Source organism: Benincasa hispida, chromosome 8 (genome assembly GCF_009727055.1).
Source record: "Benincasa hispida cultivar B227 chromosome 8, ASM972705v1, whole genome shotgun sequence".
Lineage (NCBI taxonomy): Eukaryota > Viridiplantae > Streptophyta > Magnoliopsida > Cucurbitales > Cucurbitaceae > Benincasa > Benincasa hispida.
In genome coordinates this window covers 11,921,688-11,936,267 of record NC_052356.1, presented here as the reverse complement: position 1 = coordinate 11,936,267, position 14,580 = coordinate 11,921,688, and positions in this window count along the sequence as shown.

The following is a 14,580-nucleotide window of genomic DNA, read 5'->3' as shown; positions in this document are numbered from 1 at the left end:
ATTTTATTTTGCAATTTTTACCAAGTTGAGGTAAGTAATCTTACTATTGGAACTGCCCTAGTGCTCGACAATGATTATTAGTTAGCATGATATTTATGTCTGCCTTTATTGACCGAGGTTTGAAATGACTGGAGTCAGGAATTGACAAATATGATTTACTGAGGATATATTGATTGTTTGATGTTTATGTGTGCCTTGCTAATATGAGAGTTTAAAAGGCTAGTTCCGCATAGAGATGTTTGAATACTAGTATGATTTGAGTATATTATTTTTATTGGAGATCCTCCTGAATCTAAGGAGGATGAGATGCATACATATGTTATAAAGCTATAATGAAGAAATTTATATGTATATTATAGAATCATGATGATGAGATGTATATGTATGTTATAGAACCATGTTGAGATTGTGATTTCGAAATTGTTGATAGTGATTTTACTGATTAGTTAGAATGCCCACCAGTTTTGTGTTTCCTTCGAGATTCACCAGTTTGTGTTTCCTTCGGGATTTCACCAGATATTGTGTTTACTTCGGGATTTTCACCAGATATTGTGTTTACTTCGGGATTCACCAGTTTGTGTTTCCTTCGGGATTCACCAGTTTGTGTTTCCTTCGAGAATCACTAGTTTGTGTTCCCGTCGGGATTTACCAGATATTGTGTTCCCGTCGGAATTCACCAGATATTGTGTTTCCTTCTGGATTCACCACTTTGTGTTTCCTTTGGGATTCACCAGATATTGTGTTTCCTTCGAGATTCACCAGATATTGTGTTTCCTTCGGGATTCACCAGTTTTTGTTTCCTTCGGGATTCACCAGATATTGTGTTTCCTTCGAGATTCACCAGAGGTAGTGGGCATATTTAGCTACAGTAGGATAGAACTTAGTTTTTCATGTATGTATGTATCCTATGAGGACTAAGACAGTTTATATGTTCCACCAAGGGTAAGCGTCTAGAGGAAATAGATGTCTAACCTGACCCCAGTAGTGGAGTTACTTACTGAGTATTTTATACGCATTCTTTCTCATGTTATTGTTTCAGGTAAGGGTAGAGATGCACCGGCGATGGACAAACGGAATTTGTGATCGAGCCACTGGGATTAGTTTTATGCTTCCGCTCATGAGATTTAGATTTCTTTTCATGTTTTTCTTAACTTTCAGTTTTGATGTTTGAAACTTGCTATTAAGAATCATTTTCAGACTTATTTATTATCATTTATGATTTATAGGTACCCTATTGTTGTTTTAATATTTGAATTTAATGAAAGCCTTTTGCATTTACCCTATTATTTAGCATTTATTTCACCATAAAAGAGTGTCGTTTTAAGTTCCATGCATGTACGTATTTAGTAATGGCCTAACTTAAGTCCTAAGGGGTCGGGTCGTTACACTCCTACATGACTTAGGGTTAGTAGATAGGTTGTTCTCTTAAGCGCTAATTCATGGTCTTGAACAATGGGATCTCACCTTCTCATGATCAAGAGGGTCATGGTTTATAAGTTGGACTATAAATCAATTGTTCAATGGAGGATTAGTGGGAGCTTAAGGAGCAAGATGTATTTATAGAGGTAAAACGATTATTTTGACCTAGCTGTGAATACGAACAACCTGTGATGGGTCGACTTACTAATTATAGTTAAAAGTGGACAGAATTATATCTACAGTGAGGAGAGTACAACTATCGAGCTATAAGGTGTGACCCGATAGTTAACGAATGGGGGTTAATTTGGTGTAGAGAGTCTAACCAATTAATCTCGAGTCGTTAGAGCTCATGATCTGTAGATTCATTAGGTCCCCCTACTAGCTCACAAACGAAATTAGCCTCAGAATAGCATGATAAGTTAATTTGAACCGTTCAAATTTGAATTTAGGGAATTAGTAATTATATGTGATATAATTACACTTTTAATTATGAAATTAAACGAAATTAGAGAATCAATTAATATGATTTAAATATTAATTTCATGAATGGGGATTCATGGTGATGGAATTGGTGTTAAATTAATTTAATATTTGATATTAAATTAATAAAATTAATTAAAATGTTTAATTAATTATTAATTATTAATTTTATTAAAAAAATTATTTAATGAATTATTTTTTGTAAAATTAATAAAATTTTAGTTTTAATTATAGAACTAAGAGCTGAAATTTAGTTTTAATTTTGAAAATATTTTCAAAATTAAAAGGAATTTGATTTTTGAAAATGAAAATTGTTTAAAGTGAATTTTTTCCACTTTATGCCATCTTTCCACTCAATCCCACCAAAATTATCCAAGTAGGAGGTGTTGTATATCATGCAATTAGATTACATGAAGTACCTGTATAAAAACACACTTCAATCAACTGGAAACATTCATGCAAACACTGAGATTTTGAACTAAAGAGGGTTTTTCAGTTTCTGGAAAAACTTACCTCTCCTCTAAAAATCCCTTAATTTCAACTTGTTTTGAGTCCCACAACACTCTGTCTAAGACTCCTAAAGGATAGTAAGGAAGTCCTAGTGGCGGTTCACAATGATAAAAAAAAAAAAAAAAAAAAAAAAAAAAAAAAGGAGATTGCAGTTGAATTTCAAATTTGAAGAAGATTTTCAAAGGTATGTATGAAACCCTCTTAATATCTCATAAACATGGTCAATTCAAAGTCAAAATTAATGAATTGAAATGTTTTATGATCCTGTTTTATTCTGTTGTGTGTTTCTTAAACTTACACAAAGATCAATGTTCAAGATACACTCTAAAGGGTCTATAGTATAGGGATTAGGCTGAATATCTTATCCTGGTGACACTATGGATACAATCCATTTTGTATTTAATACAAAAGAAATGATCCAACGCGTTCATGTAGGTGATATGCGAGTGAGAGTATCCTATGTAATGAGTTTGCATAAGACCAGACTGTGAAATAGTAACCACTAAATGTAACTCCATTGACTAGTTAGGTTCCTATTTCAATAGGATGGCCTAGGCAACTTAGTCTTAATCCTCAGTCTATTGTAATATCTTGTTCACGAAGGATTGTCCTTTGATTTGTATGGGTGAGAGCGGTCAGTTCGCTGACTCAATATGCCTACCATTTTGAGGACAAGACCGAGTGGGGAGCTAGGAACATAATAACATAACATGGATTTCACTCATCCCAACTTTAGGATAAGTAGATGAGTGTTCCTTTAAGTGGTGTATCCGGGACTTGAACAAAAGACTCTAACCTCCACTGGCCTAAGAGGGATTTTTGTTTAATTATTGGACCATAAACAAGTTGTTCATAAGAGGAGCACTGGTACTTAAAGATAAAGAAGTAACCCAGGGGTAAAAGAGTAATTTGCGCTACTGGTGTTACAAACACTCTTGAAAGACTAACTTGTTGTTATTGGTCATCTGTGGACTCAGAAATATATCTGCAACGAGAAGAATGCAACTGTGGGTCTTTAGTGGAGTGTACCCACAGTTAACGAATATTGATTAATGTGGTTAATGAGTTTAGTCAATTAATCTCATATCGTTGGAACTCCTAATTTGTAGGGCCATGAGGTCCCCTTCCTATCTTGTAAAGGGAATTTAAGTAATTATGTCTTGAATAGAGTTTGAAATGTTCAAATTCACTTAGGAAAATAATCTAATGTCTAATTATACATTATAATATAAAGTTTATATTTTAATTCAACTCTATAATATAAATTTAATTTTGGATATGATTCGAAACTAATTTATGGGAGAATTAAATATTTAAAAGAATTCAAATATTAATTTAATATTAATTGGATTTATATTAAAACTATAGGTTAAAATTAATGCTTATAGATGTACATTAAAACTATAGGTTATGAGGGAAATACAATTGAATATGATTCAAATGTGGGCTAAATTAAATATTTGATATTGAATTAGATAATTAATTAATTAGAAATTAATTATTAATTTAATTTGTTTTGATTTGATTAAATTAATTGAATTAAAAGTATAAGTTATGTGAGAGATGTTTTCATTTAAATCAATTTAAATGAAATCATTAATTAAATTAGATTTAACTAATTATAATTTATCATTTAATTAATTAATTTAATTTAATTTAATTTATTTTTTTAACTCCCACGTAAGAAGTATAAAAAACATGGGCTACCCACATTCCCTTCATCTCTCCCTCCATTTGGTTAAGAGACCTATAAAACGTAAGTTTTTGTCGGTGATTGTGATTTTGTGATTCAATACACAAAAATGTTCTGTAAAAATTAATCTCTCCAAAATTCTTTCTCCTTCTTCCCATAATTTTTGTTCCCACAATCCAATACCAAAAATTAGTAGGGAGGTAGCCCATTGGTGGTGTTCTTAATTACAATCCCAAAGGAGAATTGACCTTTTGTCTAAGTCGTCAACGAGAGTAAGGTTTCTGTTCTTTTCTCTTGTAGGATTGATTTAGTAAAAATGAATATAATAAAACGGGACTTGAATCTGAGTCTAGAGGAAGCTGGAAGGAAAATTTTACCACTAAGCTAGCTAATAGTTTTGATACTATGTCAGTTTTTTATAGGGGCAATTGCAACTTTAATAAAAATAAATAAATTGAAAATTGGGCGCGTGTCCTTAGGTTTTTATTTTTTTGCAAACATGGAAAAAAACTTCTGCCTGAAAGTCTAATTGCTATCTGATTTCTATGTGATTGTTATGTGATTGCTATCTAATTTGTATGTTGATTGCTATGTGTTGTCACACCTGCAATTACAAAAAAGTTGAAGTCATGACTTTGGTTTATTAAAATGTATTTGTCATACAATGCAATTTCCCTTATATATATATATATATATATAAAGAGCATAAAGTTCGATGGGGTTCGACCCCCCTCTCCCGAGTCCATAATAAATCTTCCTCTATTTTTAAGTAACCCCTTGAGAATACTCCTTTTAAGTTTCTATAAAAAAGACAAAAAAATATTAGGCATGTCAAGGTCCTCGATCAATAGCCTATAAACCTAAACATGACTATATGACTCTTTTTGAAAATATAGATGCTAACATCTAAAAATCTAACACTCCAACTTTCTTTTTTCTTTTCTTTTCTTTTTCCCTAGTCTTTAAACCTAAACATGAGTATATGGCTCTTTTTGAAAATTATAGATCCTAACCTTTAAAGATCTAACATTTCAACTTTCTATTTTTTCCCCTTACTTTTTAATAGTGAACTATGCACTTGCTTTTCTATAGATTTTTAATTTCTTTATCAATCTCTCATTTTATTCAAGCTCTACCTTTCTTTTCTTTATTCTTCCCCCATTTATTTTTGTTTCAACCTTTATTTCTTTTTCTAACTTTTCTTGATCTATAAGTATGTTAATTGGGATAGACAAACAAGGTTCCATATCATTACGGGTTGGTTTAAGGTTTCATAAATGTCTAAGAATAAAATATGTCCGGGAATACGATGCCTTGGAATAAGATGTCTGGTAATCAAGGATGAATGTGTTTGGTTGTGCATGAAAAATGTTATCAGAATTTTATGAATAAAAATTATGTTTATAATTAATTTATGAAGTTAAGCATGACAACCCTATATAATTGTAATATATTAATTTATTAAAGAATCAATGATAATTTCAATTATAAATATTTGAAGATTGAGTAATTTATTAATAAAATTAACCCATTAATATATTTAATGAATGCCCTATTAATTATATTCTAATTCTTAATCATTTTTATAATTAATTAAACTTAATATTAGTAGCTTTAATTTTAATTAAATAAGATAAGAAATATATTTTAATAAACCATAGATTATATAAAAAAAAAGTAAAAAATGCTATAAAAATATGATATGACAATAAAGAATATTAGTAAAGACTACTAAAAGAAAGTTTCATAAATAGATATGTTAATAATGAATGGAGTAATAAAATTTAATCACAATAAATAATTAACTAACTATAATTAATTAATAATGATTATATGTTCATAACAAATGATCAAATTAAATTAATAAAAATAATAAGTAGTTAGCTATTATTATTATTATTATTATTATTATTATTATTATTATTATTATTATTACTAAATTTAATTAATCCTAGTATATTTAAGATGTTTTTAGCTAATTAATAATTTATGTAAATAAGTAATTGCATTCATTCAATAATTTAAGTAAATATTGTATATTATTAATTTATTTTTAAAAAATATTTATATTAATTTTGTTAAATTAATATCAATTAATTAACTATATTTTAAATAAATTATATATAAAAATGAAAAAAAAATAATAAGAGGAGAAAAGAGAAACCCACATATTTGAAAAAGAATAGAAAACTCTTGTCTGTGAGAAAAAATGAGCTCGAAAATGATGAAACAAACAAGAGTTTTACGTTCTTATATCAATTTCCATGCAGAAAACCCCCCCAACCAAAAGATTTAAAAAAAAAAAAAAAAAAAAAAAACTCCAATCATAAAGAGGCTTCCTATCGGTTTTTTTTTTAAAAAAATATTTCAAGCTGGAAAAAAAATTAGGAATATATAGTACTTTCTAAAAATTTTTTTTTTTTTAAAAAAAGGGTAATTTTACAATACATATATACGTTTTCCAAAACAAAATTAAAAAAAAATGCCACAGTTACATTTCCAACATATTGTCAAATCAATTAAGATACAAAAATTAAAAATATATAAGAGGTTGCAGGTTCAACCTACAACCACTTTTAGTTCTATTTATGTCTTTTATAATTTATTTTTTGGATTTTTATAATATTAGTTTTTTACTCTTTTTTTTTAGTATTAGTTGAATATTTTAAAGTCCTTAAAAATAATATAGATATGACTATTTTAGGTTACTATTTAGTAATTATTGAATTGTATACGACGTTCAAAATATCAAGGTCCCGAATTTATGAAAATATCGATAATGAAGGAAATTTCAGGAAAGATTATGGAAATTGATGGAAGTTGTTATAATTAGCTAATGAAACTTTTATTGAGGCTTAATTAGACTATAATTAATCATTTTTAATTAAAATTTTTATAAAGTAAGATAACATTTAGATGTCTATTGTAAATATATGTGTAAATATTGATGCGATAGTAGAAATTTGAAAAAAAAAATGGAAAAATAATTACAAAATAAAATAAAATTTCAGAATATTTTCGGATGAAATGATGTGAATATTATGAAAGTTTTGGATGGTAAAATAGAAAAATAACTCACATCAATTCAATTTTGAGGTGAAATGATGTGAAAATTGAATGAAAATTCTGGAATGAGGTTAAAAATAAATATAGGTTATTTTTTATGGTTTTTTTCAAATTCAATTTTTTTAAAAAAATGAAAGTTTTGGATAAAAAATAAAGCTAGAAATTGAAACAAAAAAGTATGAAATTAGAAAATGTGGCATATAAAAAGGCATAATCCTTTGTCAAAATGACATTGTTGTCTGAAACTATAGAATTGTGTTTAATCAAGACCATAAAACTGAAAAAACTTGAACTTGGCTAATATAGTTAATTAAAAAAAAAATCGAAATTTTCTCGAGATGTCAAAATTTTTGGAAATTTTCTCGAAATCTCAAACTTTCATCGAAATTGGGGAGAAACGAAATTTTCCCCAATCAAAATTTTGAGCCTTTCGATAGAAATTTTAAAACTATGATTGTGTCAGATCCCCAAGATCGAAGCGAATGACACGACAGGGCAGGTCGTGTCCCATGGGTAGAGAATACGCCCAAGGCCAACAAAAGGTTGGCCGAGACAATAGGGCCCAAAGATGTTGGGCGTGCGAGCTGGCGTACGAGGCTGGCAAAGAAAGATTAGCGAGCACTAGAGGCAATGGTTCAGAGAGGCTGACAGTAAGGTTAGCGGAGAAGGGTGCACGGTGTGGGCAGAAGGCCCATGCCCTGTGTGCGAACAGTGCATGAAATGCGGCAGGCGTGTGTGCATGACACCCAGTCTCGTGCGTGAAGCCTTCAGTAAGGCGAGCGACACCACACCCGAACAGGGCACAACGCACACACGAGAAATACGATGTTGGGCGTGCGGACATACCAGACGGACGCTCAAACGCACGAGGCACCCGTCAGACAGACGAGCAGAGGCACAGGCATGCTAGACAGTGAGCATAGGAGTGGTGACTGAGGCTCATCCTGACAGAGCATGGACAATGTGCACTTGGTGCACTTCACTTCACAAAGGTGTGGGAGACTCCCCAAAGCATGGAAAGTGGTCCACAATAGCAGAAGACTTCCAAAGGTAAGCATCTACATTGATGAAAGGTGGCTTCCAACTTCCAAGGGTAGTGGTGTCCCAAAAATAGTAAGTGAGAGAATGGGAGCTAAAAAGGGGGAAAGAGTGAACATGTCCCCATTCTAAAAGAAAGGAAGAGCGGAGACATGTGGAGTGGCACTAAAGTCGTCGGTAGTGGGCGGTTAGATCCACTTGGGCCACTACCCCACTTCCTCCATGTTTTTAGGCTCCCTCTCACCTATAAATATGTCTTAGAATTCCAAGACATAGGGTACGAAATTTGTAAGGGTCACAAGGAACACTTGAGCATTTGAGAGCGAAAGTGACTTCTCTTCATTTTAAACTCTTCTAGAGTTGGTCTTGCAACTTAGAGTCCTTTTTGTAATTGTGGTTTTTATAACTTAAGCAATAAAGAGTTATTTCCACAAGTGTGTTTATATCCATTCTCCCTTTAGCCGTGAGTGTCTAACACAACCTATTCTAGGGTGTGTTCGACTTGCCATAGTCACTTGTGAGCAAAAAAAAAATAAGGCCCAATGAGTAGGCTGGTCAATTGAGACTTGACGTCGCATAGGAAAACCTCAAAATATGCAACACCGCGCTTCCTCCCTATGACAAATGGTATCAGAGCCCATTTTTCAAAATTCACTCATAAACTCACCAAAGGGAAGAAAAATAATCACTTCAACATGTCAAAAACCATGAGGGATCGAGTTAGTCAATTAGAGGAGCACGTTAGTATTCTTCTCAAGGGACATCCAACGATATTAGTTTAGATGGCAATGAACCATGAAGTTTGGCTCCTAACGGTAAAGGGAACGTTAAGAGACGTCATACACCAAATTAGCAAGCATCTGGACGCGATCATTGCAGAACTGGAGGACATACCCACCAAGTTATCCCTCAACATAGAGAGTCTGAGAGAGGAACTCGAACTGACAAACACCAAAGTGACCCTAGTGAAGAGAGCCTTGGCTGACCTTCCTCCAGAACAAATACAAACTCAAATGTGAAGATTCCAGAACCATCCACGTTTAATGGTTCGAGAGATGCCAAGAAGCTGAAAAATTTCCTTTGGGACATCAAGGAATATTTCAAAGTCACAAAGATCACTGAGGAGGCACAAGTTGGCATTGCCAGCATGTACCTTGCCTCAGACACCAAACTGTGTGACGTACTCAGAAAGTTCACGATGAGAATAGAGGGAGAGCAAAGATCGAGACCTGAAAATCACTGAAGGAAGAACTCATGAACCAATTCTTCCCCAGCAACACTGATTGGGTTGCTAGGGAGGCCCTCGAGAAAGTACACCATACTAGCTCCCTCAAGCCTACGTGAAAGAGTTCAGCTTCTTAATCCTTAACGTTCAGCAAATGTTCGAGGAGGACAAGCTATTTAACTTCAGTCATGGCTCCAACCATGGGCTCAGATGGAGCTCTAGAGCTAGGTTGTGAAGGATCTACCTTCTGTCATTTCCGCTGTTGACGCCATGTGGATTTCAAGTCTAACCATTCTTCTAATTCTCCCGAGAAGAAGAAGAAATAATGGAAGAAATCGTACCAAAAGAAGGGTGGATCCAAGAATGAAGAAGAGCATAATGACAAGAGAAAGGAGAAAGCTACCTCTCCGACTCCTATATACATTTGCTTCTTATGCAAAGACCCATATAAGGCACGAGACTGCCCACGATGAGAGAAGTAGAATGTGATTCTTGAGGAGAGGATAACTGAAGATGACACTTTTCGAGTAAACACTCTCCAGTTGTTGAAGAGCTTGTCATTTATCCCAAAGTTGTTTCATTATAATTTGATGCACATGGTCATTAAAATAAATGACGTGGAGGTGATGATCATGCTAGATACGGGGGCCACCAACAACTTCATTTCTACGAGGGTGATGGACAAGTTGGTTTGATGGTAACTCAGAGTGAAAGCCATGTCAATACCATCAACGTAGAGGTCTGACCAACAGAGGGCGCATCCATGGCTAAGTTATAGTTCGGTTCATTAAGGAATCACTACAAATTCTCTATGATTTCACTAGACGATTTCGACGTGGTACAAGGAATGGAATTCCTAGTCGAGGCAAAGATCTCTTTAATGTTTCACCTGAATGGGGTGATGGTCCATGATAAGGACACTTCATGCTTCGTCAGAGTTGCACCGGTCAATTTGGGCACAATAGGGCTTTGCTTCGCCCCTACCAGGCCAACCAAGCTGTAGGAAGGGCTTGAAGGAGCGCTCATGTATTTTTCCACAATAAGCGTGAGCGCCCCTGTATGTCCAAGTGGGTGAACAAATCTGACCAAACCTTCAGAATCCTCAAGAGGTTGAAAAAAGATCCACTTAGGAATAATGGCGCAAATCCACCAGCAACCCTGTGGTGTACAGACACAGGGGAGTTGGGAACACCAATGAGAGTCAACGGTGAGACCACTGGAGGAAGACGAACCCAACGAGGACGTTGGCAGTAGGGGAGGTTTTTCAGCCCCCAAGACCGAAGTGAATGACAAGATGGGTGGTTTGTGTCCCATGGGTGAAGAATATGCCTAAGGCCAATAGGAGGTTGGCTGAGACAACAAGGCCCAAGGGTGTTGGACATGCGAGCTAAGGCATGAGGTTGGCCGATAGAGGTTAGAGAGCACCAAGGGAAATGGCACAGATAGGCTGATAGTGAGGTTAGCCAAGGAAGGTGCACGGTGTGGGCAGGAGGCCGACGCCCCATGCGTGGACAACGTACGAACTGTGGCAGGTGCATGCACACGGCACCCAGAGGTGTGTACGCACATAAAGGCACCAACAGGCGTGCGTGCAAGGCCTTCAGCAAGGCACATGCACACAGAAGAAAATCGGACACGAGGATTTCCTTCAGCAACGGAAGGATCTTTCCAAATTTCATTCGTATATGAACTTTACAATTACAATCACAAACGGAAACATGCGATTATGCATAAAATAGAAATTACAGCATGTTTTACTACAGATCAAGGGAGGAATGAACAAATCTTTGTAGACTCATCTTCTAATTCCTTGATCACAAACGCTCGATCATAGCAACACATCAACACACGAACATTCGTCCAACACAACCGCTAAACTATACGAACACTGTGCACTCGAACTGAGCGATCGCCAAGGTCACGAACATATCGAACACCACGAATAGCCTCCACAAAACCTTGACAGTGTCGAGTTGAGTATGACACCACCAAGAAGGTTACATTGGTATTCTCGGTGTGAGAATCCAGAGGGCGGGCTCTGTGTGGACTTGGTTTGAGGCAGAAAACCAGAGGAATCACAATTGTGTAAATGATTGAGCAAGTGGGAGATGGAACAACCTATCGTATAGATCGATGCCCAATCGTTTAGAAAAAGTTATGTGATTGTCTAGCAAAAGTTATGCAATCGTTTAGCTCATCGCTTAACTGAGTATCTATCGTGTAAGAACACTCCACAATTGTTTAGCTAACTCCAAGTTGTCGCTTAGTAAATCTTATTAACTTGACAACTTCTCGTGAGAATTTTTTAGAGAATGGAAAACTCAAAATCAACATTAATCAACATTACTGAAAATAGGAAAATATTTTGCCTTTTTATCTCACAGTTACCATGAAACCACCAATAACCTCCCACTCAATTGGTTACTAGAGAAAAAGAGATAATTATCCAATAATTAATATTATTATAAATATAAATGATAATTAACTTACCATAATATATTTATAACCTATAGTTTTAATATTTCATCTCATGAAATATACAAACCATAGCTCTTTTTCTTTTCCATGGCACTTAATGTAAATCTCATTTACATTAATCCTCCACTTGATGTATCTCATACACCATACCGATCATATCATATATAATCGAATTACCTCTTGTCAATTTGAACATTTCAAATCAACACCAAGAACTGATCCTCAACTTAAATCCATTGAGCTTTCAAGGGGACCTTATGGACCTGTAGCTCGAAGCTCCAACGGTACGTGAATAATTGACTAAACTCTTTAGTCACGGAATCCACCATCTGTTAATTGCTAGGCACTTCACTAAAGATCGGCAGCAGAACTTTCCTTACTACAGATATATTATGCGTCCATCTTAACCAATCAACAGTGCGACAACCCTTCACAGATCATTCGTAAGTACAGCTCGGCCAATAACCGTTATGCCCCTATAGTTACATCTAAATCCTTAAGTACCACTGAATCCTCTAATTAACATAAGTCATAGTTCTACTATGATTGAGTCCTCTCTTCCAAAGAGAAGTTGTGGCCACTATGTTCAAGCCCTAGAATCAGCTCTTAAGAGAGCAATCTATCTATTTACCCCTGCATCGGGGAAGGAGTGAATTTCATCTTGTGTAAGTGAGTTCCCAGCTCTCAAATCAGATAAGTCCCAAAAAAAGGTAGGCATGTTGAGTTGGCAATTTGGCCACTATCACCCATACTAATCAAAGGACCGCCCTCAAAGGTAAGAGTTCCCAAAATACTCAGGATTGAGGTCGTGTCACCTATAGTCGTTTAGGTGAGATGTAAGTCTTCAGTATCAACGGCGTTATATACAGAGTCTAGTCATCTCGTAGTTCGGTCTTATACAAACTCTTTCCCCACTCGCATGTCTCTACATGAATGGTCGGGATCTACCATCTATAGTAGTTTACAACACTTACAAACCTCTACAAAGCGTGTCGTATCCGTAGTGTCACCAGGATCAGGTATCTCACCTTAATCCTTATACTACAAATCTATTTAGGTTATCACTTAAGGCATGATCCACTTATATATCACATATACATGCTTAAGTTTACATAAGATAACCATGGAGCTTTGTTTATTGGATATAAGTAAATGCTAGAATGAAATAACAGTTATTTTATTCATAAAACAATGTATATAATTACAAACAACGAGACTCTGAGAGAATTAGGACACCAATCCCAACATGCACACGGTGCCACGCCCAGACAGGTCACTGTGCGCACACAAAAAATGCGACGTTGGGCACACACACACGACAGACAGGTGCACAGGCGTCTGAGGTGCGCGCACACGTCAGACGAGCGTACGGGCTCCCTCGACGCGCACCAAGTAGAGAGTAGAGACACAGTTGTGTGAGGCAATGCCCGCGGGAGTGGTGACCAAGGCACATTCTGCGGCCGAGCATGGACAATGTGCACTTGGTGCACTTCACTCCATGAAGGCGTAGGAGACTCTCCAAAGCATGGAAAATGGTCTATAAGAGTAGGAGACTTCTAAAGGTAAGCATCTACATTGGTGGAGGGTGGCTTCCTATTTCCAAGGGTGGTGATGTCTTAAAAATAGTAAGTGAGAGAGTGGGAGCTAAAAAGGAAGAAAAAGTGGACATGTCTCTTTTTTAAAAGGAAGGAAGAGTGGAGACATGTGAAGTGGCCCTAAAGCCACGGGTAGTGGGCGGTTAGACCCATTTGGGCCACTCCCTCACTTCCTCCACGTTTTTAGGCTCCCTCCCACCTGTAAATATGTCTTAGAATTCCAAGACATAAGGTGCGAAATTTATAAGGGTCACAAGGAAATTCACTTGAGTATTTGAGAGCAAAAGTGAGTTCTCTCCATTTTAAACTCTTCTAGAGTCGGTCTTGCAAGTTAGAGTCCCTTTTGTAATTGTGATTTTTATAACTTGAGCAATAAAGAGTTCTTTCCACAAGTGTATCTCTTTCATTCCCCCTTTAGCCATGAGTGCCTAACACAACCCATTCTAGGGTGCGTTCAACTTCCCATAATCACTTGTGAGCAAAAATAAAATTAGGGTCCAACGAGTAGGCTGGTCAAGTGAGACTAGAAGCCGCATGGAAAAACCTCAAAATACACAACACCGCGCTTCCGTCTCGTGATAGATTGTATATTAGACTTTATTAGTAGTTAAATAAAATCTTTTTTAATAATTAGAGTACAATATTAATTTAATGAAATAATTTTTTTCATTTTTTATTATTATATTTTTTTAATATTAGAGTTGTTGAAAAAGTTTAGTATTATAGTTATTTTTTCTAGTATAATATTTTTAATTTAATTTTTTTAAAAAAAATTGTATTGTAGTTGAATATTTCTAAGTTTAGTTTATGTTTAACAAGTTTATTTAGATAATTAGTCAAATATGAGTGATGTATGATAAAGTATTTACACATTATTTATTTTGTTTCTGAGAAATGGGAGACAAATGTTTGGAATTTGTTTGTTTACAAATGATCATATGATTGATGGTATTGATGAAGTTGAATATGACCAACCAGCATGTGGAGGTTTTACCGTAAACGTGCATGTACACTGGAGATGTGAGATGAAACAATTTAGAAACAGTATTTAGTCACCCTAGTCTAGCACCATCAAG